Genomic DNA, 14,800 nt, shown 5'->3' on the forward strand with positions numbered 1-14,800 from the left:
TGAGTGGAAATGGGGAGTGAAGATGGAAGGAAAGTGATGATCTGAATGGACAAGGCTTCAGATGTCAACCCAGGCACATTCTTTGTTTTACAGACTTAAGGACTACTGGGGAGAAAAATAAAATATGAAAACAATGTAAATTTTACAAGCCAAGCTCAGAGCTTGATACTTGGTAGATGTTCAGTAAATATCCACTAAGTGAATTTTGATTAAATGTAAACTGCCTCTCCTTTCTACACACCCTCTTTCTCAATTTGGCATAAAAAGTTTTATTCTGTCATTTGAGTTTCTTGAGATGGGAACAAACATTTATTTTTGAGAAGAACTGTTGATTTTATACTTTAAAAACAATTATACAACAACATGGAAAACTTTGCTAACAAATTCATGATCTTCTACGTTACGCCCTTAAGGAGGCCTTTTTTTTCCTTTCTTCAGTTCTTCAGTTTCCCTCTTCAGTAGTCCCACACTTACCTCCTTTTCTCATGCCCAATTCAGTCATCACATAGCTCTCCTTCCTATTTTACCAAGAAAGCTGAGAACGTTGATCATTAATGGCCAACCTCCTGCCTCCTCACACCTAAAATTTATCTTCATTTTTATGAAGATAAAATTTATAGAAAATTTTATCTTCATTCTAATCTTCTTGACTGTAGTCCCTGATAGGTTGCAGTGCTAAGTCTTGTCCAACTCTTTGCAACCCCATAGACTATAACCCACCAGATACCTCTGTCCATGGGATTTTTCAGGCCAGAATACTGGAGTCATTGCCATTCCCTTTTCCAGAGGATCTTCCTGACCCAGGGATCAAACCTGCATCTCTTGCATATGCTGCTTTGGTAGGTGGATTCTTTACCACTAGCACTGTCTGAGCAGCCCAGATACATTTATCCCTTTTATAGAATCAAATACTGTTTGACCTCCTGTCATGTCTTCTGAAGAAACTAATTAATTAATCTTGCCATTCTGTTCTGTCTCATTGGAAAAGACCCTGATGCTGGGAAAGATTGAGGGGAGGAAGAGATGGAGGCAACAGAGGATGAGATGGTTGGATGCATCACCAATTCAATTGACAAGAATTTGAGCAAATTCCAGGAGCTAACGAAGGACAGGGAAGTCTAGCTGCAGCCCATGGGGTTACAAAGAGTCAGACATGACTTAGTGACTAAATAACAACAAAAACCACCTTTGATCCTGAGTTCCTCTTACCTAATACATGGGAGAAATATCAATAGCCTCAGATATGCAGATGACACCACCCTTATGGCAGAAAGTGAAGAGGAACTAAAGAGCCTCTTGATGAAAGTGAAAATGCAGAGTGAAAAAGTTGGCTTAAAGCTCAACATTCAGAAAACGAAGATCATGGCATCCGGTCCCATCACTTCATGGGAAATAGATGGGGAAACAGTGGAAACAGTGTCAGACTTTATTTTTTGGGGCTCCAAAATCACTGCAGATGGTGACTGCAGCCATGAAATTAAAAGACGCTTACTCCTTGGAAGGAAAGTTTTGACCAACCTAGATAGCATATTCAAAAGCAGAGACATTACTTTGCCAACAAAGGTCTGTCTAGTCAAGGCTATGGTTTTTCCTGTGGTCATGTATGGATGTGAGAGTTGGACTGTGAAGAAGGCTGAGCGCCGAAGGATTGATGCTTTTGAACTGTGGTGTTGGAGAAGACTCTTGAGAGTCCCTTGGACTGCAAGGAGATCCAACCAGTCCATTCTGAAGGAGATCAGCCCTGGGATTTCTTTGGAAGGAATGATGCTAAAGCTGAAACTCCAGTACTTTGGCCACCTCATGCGAAGAGTTGACTCATTGGAAAAGACTCCGATGCTGGGAGGGACTGGGGGCAGGAGGAGAAGGGGACGACAGAGGATGAGATGGCTGGATGGCATCAGTGACTCGATGGACGTGAGTCTGAGTGAACTCCGGGAGTTGGTGATGGACAGGGAGGCCTGGCGTGATTCGATTCATGGGGTCGCAAAGAGTTGGACACGACTGAGTGAGTGAACTGAACTGAACTGCAATATCCTATTTCTAATTCCCTGTTGTGGCCAAGCTCTCCGTTTTTTCTCTTTCCATTCAGTTCCCAACACCTCCCTAGTATATATGTAACTTCTATACCATGTGACACTTGATATTTGGAGTAGGTGGTCAAATACTTTTTAGTTGAATAAACTGGAATCTGTGGAGGAAAAAGTCACAAGGTGAGACCCGAAAAATCCAACATTAGGTATGTGACAAAAGGATTTTTATAACCTCTATATAAAAGTTTCTCAAACTAGAATATTTGAATTCTTTACCAGATACTTTTCCTCATGTTGCGATTTATTTCATTAATCTACAGAAAGAAATATAAATATTGTCCAGATCACCTGGATCCCACTTACAACTTAGTACTACCGTGTGATTCCAGAGCCTGTGTCATGTTTAGGATTATGATCTTGTTAGTACCATGTAACAGTACTTTGTCTTAGGCAAACGAGAACAGACATAGATAACAGTTGCTTATTTCTGGCCATCAGTGGAATGACATCAGTGAAAGAATGAACAAGGTCTCCTAAAGTGTCTAGTAGAGAAAGCTGGTCACTATATATAGAACACAGCAGTTAGTTATGCCAAATATAAAAGAACCTAAATTGTAGCAGTCAGCTCTATATTTGTTTCTAGAGGTGATTTAATTTGTAAAGAATAAAAAATCAAGTAGCACATAAATATTAATTTTATTAGTTTACATTTTCCCACATTTAATATATAAACTTAAGAGCATAAAGTTTATATCAAGTATTTTATTTTTATTATAGTATTATATGTTATTGTCATCTTAGATATGTGTGTGTGCGTATATATATATATATATATATATATATGATTTTATTACATTCTAATAAATAACTGGAGGGGAAACCTCAAAAATTTTTTTTTCTTAACGTCAGCTCTACCCATTAAATACCCTGTACTATGTGTCTTTACTGCAGTTTAGTTCAGTTAAGTCGCTCAGTCACGTCTGACTCTTTGAGATACCATGGCCTGCCGCACTCCAGGCTTCCCTGTCCATCACCAACTCCCAGAGCTTGCTCAAACTCAGTGTCCATTGAGTTGGTGATGCCATCCAACCATCTCATCCTCTGTCGTCCCCTTCTCCTGCCTTCAGTCTTTCCCAGCATCAGGGTCTTTTCCCAGTGAGTCAGTTCTTTGCATCAGGTGGCCAAATATTAGTTTCAGCTTCAGCATCAGTCCTTCCAATGAATATTCTGGACTGATTTCCTTTAGGATGGACTGGTTGGATCTCCTTGCAATCCATGGGACTCTCAAGACTCTTCTCCAGCACCAGAGTTCAAAAGCATCAATTCTTCATCACTCAGCTTTCTTTATAGTCCAACTGTCACATCCATACATGACTGCTGGAAAAACCATAGCTTTGACTATATGGACCTTTGTCAGCAAAGTTATGTTTCTGCTTTTTAATATGCTGTCTAGTTTGGTCATAGCTTTTCTGTCAAGGAGTAAGTGTCTTTTTTAATTTCATGGCTGCAGTCACCATCTGCAGTGATTTTGGAGCCCAAGAAAATAAAGAATCTCACTGTTTCCATTGTTTCCCCATCTATTTCCCATGAAGTGATGGGACTAGATGCCATGATCTTAGTTTTTTGAATATTGAGTTTTAAGCCAACTTTTTCACTCTCCTCTTTCACTTTCATCAAGAGGCTCTTTAGTTCTTTGCTTTCTGCCATAAGGGTGGTGTTATCTGTGTATCTGAGGTTATTGATATTTCTCCTGGCAATCTTGATTCCCGCTTGTGCTTCATCTACCCTGGCATTTCACATGATAAGTTAAACAAGCAGGGTGACAGTATACAGCCCTGACGTACTCCTTTCCCAATTTGGAATCAGTCTGTTGTTCCATGTTCAGTTCTAACTGTTGCTTCTTGACCTGCATATGGATTTCTAAGGAGGCAGGTAAGGTGGTCTGGTATTCCCATCTCTTGAAGAATTTTCCAGTTTGTCGTGATCCACACAGTCAAAGGCTTAGGCATAGTCAATAAAGCAGATGTAGATGTTTTTCTGGAACTCCTGATTTTTCGATGATCTAACGAATGTTGGCAATTTTGATCTCTGGTTCCTCTGCCTTTCCTAAATCCAGCTTGAACATCTGGAAGTTCACAGTTCACATACTCTGGAAGCCTGGCTTGGAGAATTTTGAGCATTTCTTTGCTAGTGTGTGAGATGAGTGCAATTGTGCAGTAGTTTGAACATTGTATGGCATTGCTTTTCTTTGGGATTGGAATGAAAACTGACTTTTTCCAGTCCTGTGGCCACTGCTGAGTTTTCCCAATTTGCTGGCATATTGAGTGCAGCACTTTAACAGCAATTATTACAACTATTTTAGGTCTTTCTCACAATCACAACTCATCTAGATTATTTCAATACCACCTCAATTGGTCTCTTTAATCTCTATCCTAACACTTTTGCTAAATCTTTCACATTACTATCATAGTTATCTTCTCATGATTAAAATATGATCATGACTTTATGCTAAAAATTTAATTCCCTCGTCCCATACCCTTCACAATTAAATCTGAGCTCATTAACATGGCTTATAAGGCCCTCAAGATATCCAGGCTTGTCTTGGCCAAGTTTTGTCTCTTTTCATCTTTGCTCATTCATCTCTCCCACCCATACACACACCACCACTACTCCTCCTGTAGTCAAAGTACGTTCTAAACTACCAAAGTACCTTGGAAACTTACTTTCCAAAGTTTTGGAAACTTGTAATTCCCAAAACTTATCAGGCCAAGTTCTCTGATTGTTTTGCACGATGTTCCCTCTGCCTAGGAGCATTCCTTTTTTTTTTTTTTCCTGGCATGACCTTCTTTTTATTTGTTTAAATACAACTCCCTTCTGAAGATGGCCTCCCCATCTCCAGCTGGCTTGGGCATATCAGTATTACTCTATGATCCCAGGTGGCACAGTGGTAAAGAATCTCCCTGCCACTGCAGGAGACACAAGAGTCTCAGGTTTAATCCCTGTCAGGAAGATCCCCTGGAGAAGGAAATGGCAACCCACTTCAGTATTCTTGCCTGGGGAAATCCACAGACAGAGGAGCTTGGTGGGCTACAATCCATGGGGTCGAAAAGAGTCAGACATGCCTGCTGCTAAGTTGCTTCAGTTGTGTCCGACTCTGTGTGACCCCATAGACGGCAGCCCACCAGGCTCCCCCGTCCCTGGGATTCTCCGGGCAAGAACACTGGAGTGGGTTGCCATTTCCTTCTCCAATGCGTGAAAGTGAAAAGTGAAAGTGAAATCGCTCAGTTGTGTCCGACTCTTAGCGACCCCATGAAGTGCGGCCTACTGGGCTGCTCCATCCATGGGATTTTCCAGGCAAGAGTACTGGAGTGGGGTGCCATTGCCTTCTCCAGTCAGACATGACTAAGTGAGCACAATATTACTCTATATATGCACTTATAGCATTGTATACACCCTAATGGTGAGCTCATAATTAATGGGCTCCCTACATAAAAATTTTTCCTAAAGGTGACAGCTGGCTTTCGTCTGTGTATCTTCAACATCTAGCTCAGTGCCTAGTACATAACAGGCACTCTATTTTTTTTAAATGAACACTTAAGATGGGAGTGATTATCATCAACAAATCTCTGTTACATTAACATCCTTTGGCCTAAATCTGAAGATACCACCTAGCCTGCTGCTGCTAAGTCGCTTCAGTTGTGTCCCGACTCTGTACGACCCCATAGATGGCAGCCCACCTAGCCTACTTAGACCTAAATATCAGGGTTTTTTTTTTTTTTTGAAGAATGTTTTAAATTAGTTTTTGGCTGCGCTGGTTGGTTGTTGCTTTGTGTGGGCTTCCTCTAGTAGCCATGAGTGGGGCTACTCTTCACCGCAGTGTGCCGGCTTCTTATTGTGCCGGCTTCTCTAATGGCAGAGCACCGGCTGTAGTCTCGTGGGCTTCAGTAGTTGCAGCATGTGAGCTCAGCAATTGCAGTTCATGGGCTGTAGAGCACAGGCTCAGGAATTTTGGCACACAGGCTTCACTGCTCCGAGACATGTGGAATCTTCCCGAACCAGGGATCAAACCCGTGTCCCCTGCATTGGCAGGCAGATTCTTATCCAGTGCACCACCAGGGACGTCCTGAGTATCACTGACAACTCACCTCGAAAGCAGTCCCATTTTATAAATCCACATTTTAAAAACTGTAAATAAGGAATTTTGGGGGGAAGGCAAAACAATTATATATGAACATGTTACAGGGACCAGATTTTTAAGCTAGCAAGTATTAATACAAAAAAAAGGCAACTAAGTTATGTAAAACTGAACCACTGTAAATAATGGTGGTACCCTGAATTCTGTTCTTCCAGCTAGAGTAGGAGACCTTGTAGTGCTTGAGTAAAGAGGAAGAGGAAAAGGTTGCCTCTTCACTTCCAGTTCCCTCAAGGGAAGTCTACCTTTGACAGTTTCCTTCCTACTTCTTTCTGTAAATCTCTCCATCTAGTTTCCAGTGTCCTTAACCATCCCTTTTGTCCCTAATCATAGCCCTGTCCAAGCCAGGGGTACCCATTTAGCCCTACCCTGAAAATACTCCAGGGTAATCTTCCCCTTCTCTCCATTTGCACAGAATAGAAACAAGGAATGGCTAAATTTATATAAACCTTCAAATATCTAGTTATGTCTTAACTCTTGGCCTTTGTGTCTAAATTACTGTTGGAGAATTGATCAAGCATTGTAGCAACCATGTTCTTTCTTGTATAGGTCTTTTTGTAAGATGGGGAACCTGTATCATGGTATCATGCTGTTCTTACTGTATATGATAAAGTCCATTCACATTATTACTTAATCATTGAGATTTAATACATTTTGATGATGGGATATCTCTGAAATTGTCATACTTCAACATCAAATGAGCCAAATTCTTAAAAGTTTTTAGTTTTTAGATGTAGTAGAATGTTTCTTAATAAGTTTCAGTCTTTCTTACTGTGCCATGTGTTAAATCATTACTTCCCTGCAATGAAAAAAATCAACAGGTACTAGATAGTATTAATGGAGAAGGCAATGGTACCCCACTCCAGTACTCTTGCCTGGAAAATCCCATGGACAGAGGAGCCTGGTAGGCTGAAGTCCATGGGGTCGTTGAGAGTCAGACACGACTGAGCAGCTTCACTTTCACTTTCCACTTTCATGCATTGGAGAAGGAAATGGCAACCCACTCCAGTGTTCTTGCCTGGAGAATCCCAGGGCCGGGGGAGCCTGGTGGGCTGCCGTCTATGGGGTCACATAGGGTCGGACACGATTGAAGCAACGCAGCAGCAGATAGTATTAAAGACTAAAAGCCTCTCATATGTGGCTCCATTAAGCCACTCAGATACTATATAGATCGATTCTTTAGAACCACACAGTACAACATTCCCATAATCACACCTAATTTAAAATTCTCTAATGGAAGAATTTTACATTTATCATCACTGTCTTATACATTCTCACCTATATACTTAAATAGTCAAATTCAGTATGGGTTAAATGATAATTTTGGTCTAAATTACAACACATCTCTGTTTAGATTTTGTAGATTGTTATTGAAACAAGAAACACTGTCATTAATGTTGGGAAGTAATTCTAATTTGAATTCCTTACTTTTAGTTAAGTACGTTTAAAGTTAATTTGTATTTTGGAACCCAAAATTACGGCAGCCACCCCAGTGGCTTCAGCCCATGCCACAAACCTAAATGTCAGTCAGCTTGCACTTACATGAAACACCTAACTTAGAAACCTAACATATACCAATCACAAACTTCCAACTCAGCTTAAATAGCTCACCTGACCCTAGAAAACAGGACCTGCTGGCCTTACAAGAAAATCCCTGACCTCCGAGGCAACCGTGCTCTGTTTTGGTGTTGCTGCTTCTAATGATCTATAAAACTCTCTCTTGCCTAAAATCCCTGGAGAAGGGAAAGAGTGTTCCACTGCTTACACCCTCAATCTATGGATTGTTTTTCCTTGAATAAAGGACATCAAGGGACATCAAACTCATTACTAAGTTGTTTTAATTTTGTCATTTGATAGCACCTAATCCTCAAATTTCTTATCTAGATGATTTACCCCCAATTTTCAACTACTTGATTTTATTTGAAATTTTAAAGAAAGATTTCTATATTTAGAGTACACCAAAATCAGATGTATTCTATTTCTGATCATAATCAAGAACTTTAACTTTCAATAAAATATGCTATTTAAAATTAATGTTAATCACTATGTTTTATGCAAATACTGATAAAAATACCTCCAAACTTAAGACTGACAGCAAATGATTATTATGTTAAAACCAAATCTAAATTACATTGTTGTATGTATTGAAGGAAAAATCTCTTACTGGATATAAACATCAGGTTATCATCAATAACCTGAGAAGTATGAGATATTGAAAATATTCAGTAATAAGAATATTCTTATTTCAGACTGATCTCATGTTTTTGTTCTAATTCATTAGTTTTTAAAAATCTACATTGAGGTAATTCACATACCATAATACCCAGTCTTTTTAAAGTGCACAGTTTAGTGAATTTCAGAATATTCACAGAGTATTATGTAATCATCATCATTATCTAACTTTCATCACTTCCCCATAAAAGACCACATACTCCTAAGCTGCCACTCCCCATTCTCCCTGCCCCTAGTCATCTACTAGTCATTTCATATGAATGGAACCATACAGTATATGGCCTTTCATGTCTGCCTTTTTTCATTTAGCAGAATGTTTTCAAGCTTCTAGATACATGTTGTAGCAATATCAGTGTTTTGTTCTTTCTTATTAATTAAAAATATTCCATCATATAGAGACACCATATTTTATTTATCCATTTATTAGCTGATGGACATTTGAGCTGTTTCCACTTTTTGGCAGCTATGAATAATACTCTGAACATTCATGTATACAACTCTTTACATGGAAAGTGCTCAGATTTAATTTTTAGCTTTACATTTGGGCATGGTTCATTATGTGCCAAAAACCATCTTATTTTAAGGTCAAACGATGTTCTCAGCATGAAAATAAGTCTCCTAAACCACACTAACTTGTCTTGCTTACAAAATAAAATTGTGAACTGGAAAGATATAAAGACTAATTTGATTTTTATGCAAAAAATATCAAATAACATTTGAGTTGGGGTCCATATTACCTATTCCAAGTAGAATTTGGAAACATCCAGTTTACATATTTATAACTTTATATTAAATCTGGACCATAACATTTGTAATTTAATCAATAAAATGGCATAAATTGTGTTAGAGCCAGTGTCCTTAGCAAGCTATAAAACTATGACAACACAAGTCAGAATGGCCATCATTAAAAAATTTGCAAATAACAAATGCTGCAGAGGGTGTAGAGAAAAGGGAACCCTCCTGCACTGCTGGTGGGAATGCAAATTGATGCAGCCACTGGAAGACAGTATGGAGATTACTTAAAAAGCTAAAAATAGACGAGCCATATGATCCAGCAACCCCACTGCTGGGTATATATTCAGGGAAAACTAATTTGAAAAGATAAAACTCAGCGTTCATAGCAGCACTATTTACAATAGCCAAGACATGGAAGCAACCTAAATGTCCATCAACAGATGAATGGATAAAGATGGAATACTACTCAGTTGTAAAAAATGAATGCAATAATGCCATTCGCAGCAACATGGATGGGCCTAGAGATTATCATACTGAGTTAAAGACAAATACCTAACAAACCATGATGAAGAAGAGGATCTAAGTATACATATAACTGAATCACTTTACCGTGCACCATAAACTAACACTGTAAACCAAGTATACTTCAATTAAAAAAAAAATTCTGTAACAAAGATACAAAGATCTGAAAATACAGATGTAATATTAATAACGTAAGTATATGTACTAATCTGTGTTAACTACATTTTAACTAACCCCTGTACTCACATTATTACAATAATGTGGCTACACCGACGCATTCGTATAATATTAGGACTTCATAATTTGGATTCGTTATTCTGTTGCCCCTTTTAGAAGAATATAAAGAATGAAGAAAATTAGCATAAAAGTGGCAACAGAATAACGAATCCAAATTATGGAGTCCTAATATACGAATGCGTCGGTGTAGCCACATTATTGTAATAATGTGAGTACAGGGGTTAGTTAAAATGTAGTTAACACAGACTAGTTATTAATACTATTAATATTACGTCTATATTTTCAGATCTTTGTAACTCACAGAATTTTTTTTTTAATTGAAGTATACTTGATTTACAGTGTTAGTTTATGGTACACAGTAAAGTGATTCAGTTATACATATACTTAGATCGTCTTCTTCATCATGTTTATTAGGTATTTGTCTTTAACGTACTTAGTATGATAATATAAATGGCATTATTGCGTTCATTTTTTACAACTGAGTAGTATTCCATCATGTACATATACTACATCTTTATCCATTCATCTGTTGATGGACATTTAGGTTGCTTCCATGTCTTGGCTATTGTAAACAGTGCTGCTAAAGAATAGCAAGAAGAGATAAGAAAGCCTTCTTCAGCGATCAATGCAAAGATTCATGGGGTCGCAAAGAGTCGGACACGAATGAGCGACTGATCTGATCTGATCTGATTCATTAAGAAGGAAGACTGTGTCAGTTCTTCAGCATTTTTGTATGTTTTTAATTTCTGAATGTAACCATTTATTTCAATATATAAAACTGTAATCTTTTTTAGCACATTGCACACTACAATATAAAAAATGATTATTTTCTGTTTGTCAGATGGGGACATTTCTATCATTGTAACTCAAATAGGTTAAATGCAACTGTCAAGTGGGTTCTGTATATTACCAGATATGTGAATGGTGTTTTAAAATCTGAGCTACTCCTAAACTGCTTCCTAAAACATCAAAATACTTGTAGGCCATGGTCCTTTTCATTTTAACCTTAGCAAAACTGAGTAGAAATACGTTTGTTAGTGTAAATACAAACAGAAAGCATAATCAGCCAATAAATCTACTCTAATGACAAATAAAAATGAATTTGGGATGACATAATCAGTTCTCTCCATTAAGCATGGATAATCTAGAACTTCATATATTAGGATTTATTTACATGCAGTAATTTCTTGGATACAACCCTGATAGTAATCAATATAAAAAATACAGTAGCACTATTATAATACAGAGGTTTAATTTCAGATATGAAAGCATGTTTCTAGGGCGTGGAAAGACATGAGTGGATTTCTTCATCTTCTAAGCAAAATTCCATTACAAAAATTTCTGTAAAACAAACCCTCTTCTAGCCTCAACCGATAGCCCACTTATTTTAAAGGTGATGTTGGATATAAGCAATATAACAGCAAAGGGAGAATTTAGAAAATTCCTTTTATAACACAACATTGTAAATCAGCTATATACCAGTGAAAGCATTTTGAGGCAGTGAATATGTATTTGTTACACTAGTGGGCAAATTAAAGTTGGCTAATAGTCAAAGGGTAAAAAAATAAACACCTTAGTAGTTGAGAGAGCGAGCTTTTCAACTATATTTCAAGTTAAAAAAAAAAAAAAGAGCTTGGAGATCAGACTGCCTAGGTTTAAATCCTGGCTTTATTAGTAACTGTAAGACCTTGAATGTTTCCTCTGTGCAATGGGGGTTTGATGAGATAAAGAATTCAAGCGCCCAGCACATAGTACTTCAAATAATTGTTAACACCTATTATTAAGAATTTTAAATATATATTACTTTTAATATATTTCATCTTTGCTTATTATTTTCATTTTGCAGTTCTTCCACCATGACTTATGTGTAAAGGCGTGTAATAATTAAGAGTGATACAGTAAAACCTAAATTATCTGGAATGCTTGAGAAACCCAAAGAATATATTTATAGGTATCAAAAAATAAAACAAATGGGATAAATTTATTTCCTATCCTATAACATGCTTCCATGTCTTCTAAACAGGAGTATACCAGTGGTAAACTTTTTATTAATAAATCACTATTATTATGGATATCAATTATATTTCTATGTTAAAATTTCATAATCTCTTAAAAGATTACCAACAGGAATATGCCTGTTTGATTCCACCCAAGGATTTTTTAACATTAAGTCAATGAATACAATTCAGGGAGTGTGTGAAATTGAATTTAAAAAATTACATCTTTATATTCACTAAATCTCCCAAGTGAAAATTAGTATTTCCTTCAATTATGAATGAAAGCAGCAAACAGCTGTACCTACATATGTATCTCCAACAGGAATCACAGATCCTTTGTATCACATTACAACTGTTGCAAACTCTGGAAATTTTATGTTTATTATTATTTCAAAAATTTGATATTAGAGCCGCCAGTAGATCTTACTGTATTAATAATAAAGGACATATATTCCCATATCAAAAGTTTATTTTTCTTGGGACTTCCCTGAAGGTCCAGTGGCTAAGGCTCTGCTCCCAGTACAGGTGCCCCAGTTTGATCCCTGATCAGGTAGCTGGATCCCACATACTGTAATTAGGAGTTTGTGTAATGCAAGTAAAAATTCTGCATGCCACAAATAAGACCCGGCACACATAAATAAATAAAAGTTTGTTTTACTTTAATATTCTGAGATTCTGTTTCAAGTTGTTTTATTTTGTAATGCTATGAATTCTGTTTTATACATTTAAAGGCATAAATGTAAGAAGAGTCCATGGTTTCACCAGACCGCTAAAGTAGTTTGTGGCTCAAAAAAGTTAAGAAAGCTGACTTCAAATTCGTCCCAGTCTGCTGTGCTCTGTTAATTTAGAACACTAACATGGTCCATTATATTTTCATACCAAAGTTTGTTTAGATTAGGGTAGTACAAATTAGCTTCTCTGGGACTTTTCTTCATGGACCCCTTGGATATCATGCGTTCCCACTGAGTAGGTAGGAATATTTCCTGCCTTGTACCTTGGCTTCAAAGAGCAAAACAAGAGGGAGAAATAAGTTAAATAAAAGTAGCTTGAGATACACTGAAAGTAGAAATATAAAACATTCTACTCTTCCACTTTCTAAATTAAGAGATAATAAATACTCTATTCAATAATTTACTCTGGCATTAACTGCATGGGTTCAAATTCTACATCTATTTATCAGCTGTGTGACCTTGGGACAGTAACTTAATCTCTCTGTGCATCAGTCTCTCTATTTGTACAAGGAGGTTAATAAGCACTGTACCTGGTACATTATAAATGTTCCATAATGTTATAGATTTGTTTCACTCTATGGCCAGTTAATGTTTGAGCAATTAATAACATTTATACAGCACTGTAGTCTACAGTGCCCTTTCACATGCATTATGACATCTGAAGCACATAATAACCCTGTGAGAAAGGACAGCTATTATTACACCTACTTTAGTGTTGAAGGAACTAAGACAAGTAACCTTACCAATATCACACAAATAGGAAGCAAAGGAACAAGAACTCAAACCTGGATTTCTTCTCTCACTCCAATTGCCAAATCCTTTGTATCTACCACATTAGACTGGTTACAAGAGAGAACAAAAGAAAGCTTTATTCAGGGAAGAGGGAGGGGGCAGAGGTGTCAGCAGGCCATGAGGTAAGCACTTCTGTGCTCTGGAACTCACAGGGTGGTCCTCTGAGTAATCTATATCACCTAGGACAGTGTTAGAATTATAGAATCTCAGGCTCCACCCTGGCCTACTAAATCAAAATCAGCATTTTTGAACAAGTCTCTAGTGACTGAAGATACTAGTTTGAAAAGCAGTTTCACTAATTGTTCTAGTTATGCTATTATGATCACTTGAATAATATACATTTATCACATACCTAAGAAGTGTTTATTAGGTAATACTCTAGCTTACTGCTTTCCTTTTTTAAAACAGGAATTTTTTGAAAACAAATTTTTATATCCATTTAATTCTTAAAGACCTTCACACTGTGAGACCATTAAGGAGCGTTAGAAAACTTTAAGCAGGTCAGTGTTTTATCTTTCAATTCCTTTTAAAAATTAGCGTCTTGCTACCCTTTGCCTGAGGTATGATATACCGGAAAGCAAAACCACCTGTCCTTTGTTTTCACCGGCAGAATAAAACCGTACGTTTCTCCCCCTGGATATTTCAGATACTTTCAGTAAGTATTCAGTTTCTCGGACTCCAAACTCTGATTTCTTTAATGAGTTTTGTAACTTTCTGGCTCTAGGGACTGAAACAGAGCAACAGGAAGAAAAAGGTATTAGGCCTACTCCCATACCTAAACTTTGGCGATGGTGACCATTGATTATAAAGGCAAGTAAACAGCCTGCCCCAATCCCTATTCCCCATCCTAATCATTCACAGTTGAGCTTAATTTCTAGGCTGCTCTAATTCCGGGGATTGGTCAATCGGCACTCTCTTCTCAGCGTTGATCCTCGAGGCCCTGGGTCAGAACAGCACTGACTTTCCGCACGTGGGAGCGCTGATCAGTGACCTGCCAGGTTCTATTTAAAATAACTGTTCCCATTTTGAGGGGCGACTCCTCCCAGAGGTTAATCAGTCCTGGCCAACAGGCGAGCCAATGTCCCTCACCTGCTCCACCAGAAATTTCAAACGCAGACTCAATCTAGACTAAAGGTATCCAGTAATTAACGCATAGTTCCTCCCACCGCAACATTCCTGATTGGGCGCGTGAGAGAGGGATGTGTCGGCTCGCGCTCTTACCAGTCCGGGGAATTCCATTTCCTCTCCCTCCCACCAACATAAGCATTCAGGGGCGGTGCTTCCCGGTCGACGGCCCGCCCCAGCTCGAGCCTGTGGCCCATCGGCATCTCG

The 14,800-nt window shown here is 37.9% G+C and overlaps 1 long non-coding RNA gene across 1 annotated transcript in view; it reads right to left on the minus strand.

Annotated features, from left to right (window-relative positions):
• The window catches only part of LOC139183515 (uncharacterized), a 31,146-nt gene extending 16,487 nt beyond the window's left edge, over positions 1–14,659 (minus strand). The window contains exon 1 of the long non-coding RNA XR_011567011.1: positions 1–14,659. This exon is cut by the window's left edge and continues 13,709 nt beyond it. This is a non-coding gene — a long non-coding RNA (uncharacterized lncRNA).
• Between the last annotated feature and the right edge of the window lie 141 nt (positions 14,660–14,800).

The sequence above is a fragment of the Bos indicus genome, chromosome 6, assembly GCF_029378745.1.
Source record: "Bos indicus isolate NIAB-ARS_2022 breed Sahiwal x Tharparkar chromosome 6, NIAB-ARS_B.indTharparkar_mat_pri_1.0, whole genome shotgun sequence".
Classification (NCBI taxonomy): domain Eukaryota; kingdom Metazoa; phylum Chordata; class Mammalia; order Artiodactyla; family Bovidae; genus Bos; species Bos indicus.